The sequence below is a fragment of the Lolium perenne genome, chromosome 2 (assembly GCF_019359855.2).
Source record: "Lolium perenne isolate Kyuss_39 chromosome 2, Kyuss_2.0, whole genome shotgun sequence".
NCBI lineage: Eukaryota > Viridiplantae > Streptophyta > Magnoliopsida > Poales > Poaceae > Lolium > Lolium perenne.
Window position 1 is genome coordinate 26,391,905 of NC_067245.2, and position 3,149 is coordinate 26,395,053.

Below are 3,149 nucleotides of genomic sequence, written 5' to 3' on the forward strand. Positions count from 1 at the left end.
GGTACCACGCCCCACACCGGTACCGTAGGGCTTCGAGATAGAATCTATACTTGCTCACCGATGACGAAGGGTTGTGACCGAGGATAACCTTAGCTCCAAGACAACGCCCCCAAGAGGGTAACGACACAAAGCGCCGCATCACCGAGACCGAATGGTCAAGGGTTTTCACCCAGAGCCCAGGAAGGTGACCACAATGATGCATTCAAGAGGGACACGACACCCGAAGGTGTCGTTGTCGATGGCGCCGAAGAGCTGGACTTTCGTCTGAAATCACCTCCACACCACACTAAGGTACCATGGTCAACCCAACGCCAACAAACCAAGCATTCAGGACGCGTTCTGAGAGTCTACACTGCCGAAACACCGATGACCCCAAGGTCCTGCTCCTGCGCCGCCCGCTCCTGGCCCCGGCATCCTGTCTAGGACCCGATACTAACAAGCGCCACCACAGGGCCGGCTTAGGCCCTAGGCGACCATGGGCAATGCCCAGGGGCCACCGCCTAGTAGGGGCCCCTCATTGCATCTCTCCTCTATACGATCTTGCTGAAAAAGTTCAGGGAAAAGGCCTGGCCCAATGAAAAGAAATGAGGCCAGGGAGAGGAACAGACGTAGAACCGGACGAGAAGAAACAGACCAGCGATCGGTACTCGGTGCTATTCGATCAATCGACCCCCTAATCGATCGGCTCCGCCTCGCCGGACCCCAACCTGCAGATCGGAGATCGCGTTCTCTCATGCTGCGATTAGGTAATTCTGCTCCTCTACTTTATTTGTGTACCGATCAAAAACTGTGTATCCATGCCTTCCTCTCAACCTGTCTATACATTGCGAGGTAAGAGCATCTCCAACCGGCTGACCCAAACGGACGCGCTGGACCGTCCGTTTTGGGCCGTTTGGATGGCCGAACGGACACCCGGACAGCGGCCCGCGTCCGCGTGTCCGTTTGGGTCGCACGCTGCGCCCAACGCGCGGACGCACCGCATATGTAATTAAAAAAATAAAATTGAAAATAAAAAAGGAAAACAGCAAAAAATAACATTAAACTAGTGGTTAATTAAACTTAGCCCTATTTTGGGCAATTTTTACACAAAAGAAAGCCCTATATGGGCTTTAAACTAAAAAAAAAAGAAACCCTAGACAGGGTTTGCGAGCACGGTGGCCGCCGGCAGTACTACCCCCAGTAGTACTCGTCATCGTCGGCGTCGATGACGACGACGCCCCCCGGCGGCGACGCGCTGTTCCGGCTCGAAACGCCGGAGGGCACCGGGGACTCCGGCCAGGGCTCCCACTGCGCCCTTTCCCAGGCGGAGTGCGGGTTCTGCGGGCTCGCCGGCCTGCGCAGCCGTGCCCTCCGCGCGGACTCCTGCCGGAGCTGCTCCTCCGCTGCGGCCTGCAGCTCCGCCTGTAGCCGGAGCGTGGCCCGGCGCTCCTCCTCCTCCCGGAGCGCCGCCTGACGCGTTGCCTCCTCCCGACGGCGCGCCAGCTCGAGGAAGGCCCATGCCTCCGCCTGGGTGTCCTCCTGGGCCTTCCTGGCCGCCTCCTCCAGCGCGGAGGCGCGTAGCGTCTCGGCGAGGTGCGGTCATTTGGCCAGCTCGTCGAGGTCCTGCTGCTCGCGGGACGCCGCGAGCGCCGCCTGCAGCTCCGGGTCGTCCTCCGGGGGCTGGGGCTGCTCGCCGATGTAGAGGCCGCCGGGCGGCGGCCAGCCCGCGTTGCAGGTGTGCGCGGCTGCGCGCGCGGCCGCGCCGTCGCGGAGGTGAAGCACGTGTGCCGGCGCGCATTGTGCTCCACCTCGAACCACAAGTCCCAGTTGGGACTTGCGTCGCCGTAAGCGGGGTCTGCCTGGAGGTCCGCCGCAGCTGCGCGCGGCGCCTCTAGATCTCCGTGACGCGGGCGCGGCCGGAGACCGGGATTGGCGGCACCGGAACCCGATCTGGGCTCAGGTGCCAGCCGTGGGGGAGGTGCACGTCCCCCCACGGCATTGGGACGCCGGCGTCCCAGAACATCTGCGCCACCGCTACGGTGACGTAGATCCGGTCGCGTCTGGGCGTCGCCGGCGGCCCCATGGCGAACGGCGCCGGCGCAACTGGCCGCTGCTGCCGGCCTCGTGGTCGTTGGCGGATGGCGAGAACTCGCGCTTCGGGGCCATGATGGCGCGGAAGCTTCGAGCTCGCGCGTGCGGCCGGAGTGGAAAGTGGGGACTAGATAGGGACAGTCCCCTTCCCCAGTCCACATTTAATAGGACTGGAGCACCGACAAGTGGGCCAGCCACGCGGACAGGCGGACACGCGAGGACGCCGCGTGCCATCCGCGGCCACGCAAACCCGGCCCAGATTTGGGCCAGGTTTGCGTCGTTCCGGACGCCGCGGCCGTCCGCTTTTGCGGTGCGTCCCCGCGTTGGGCCGGGTTTGTCAACACCCGAATTTTTAAGTCCGGATGCCCTATTACATCATACATCGCAATCCTAGGAAGATTGTTTTTGCGAGACATAATAGTAAGTAGTTCAGAGTCATCATTTATTACAACACATAATGTCTTACAACAAGGGATCACATGATCCAATATTACACAAATAGATTGTTCAACATCACAATTAAGTAGCGGAAGCGTAGTAGTAGTGGACTATCTATTCCACAGGCAACGCTTGACGTTAGAAGACAATCCTAGTTATCGTAGACGTCCTGTTGTCCGTCATCCTGATACTGTTGCTCCTCTTCAAAGTCTGGCATTTGAATAGCCAGGGCAAAGCCATGAGTACTTTTAAAGTACTCGCAAACGAATACTAAGGCAAAACAAATTAAGTGTAGTAAGGGGTGCTAAGCTCTAGGTTTATTTGCATAAAGCCAAGTTTTAATTTGATAAACATTTAGTAACAACCCATCATTTGCTAGACTAACTCAAGTGGGAACATTAGTGTCATTCCCACACTTCATTTGGAATCCAAGTCAAATCACCATTCATCATTTCAAAAATTCTGATAACTGAGATAGTATGGCCTTTCCAATCATCCATAACCGCGGACACGGCTATTCGAATAGGTTTAACACTCTGCAGAGGTTGTACTCTTGTGCCATAACTTTTGATTACATCCGTCGAGGATGACCCCGAATCATCGTAACTCAGTACGCGGATCATCAACCTTAACCTTTCACT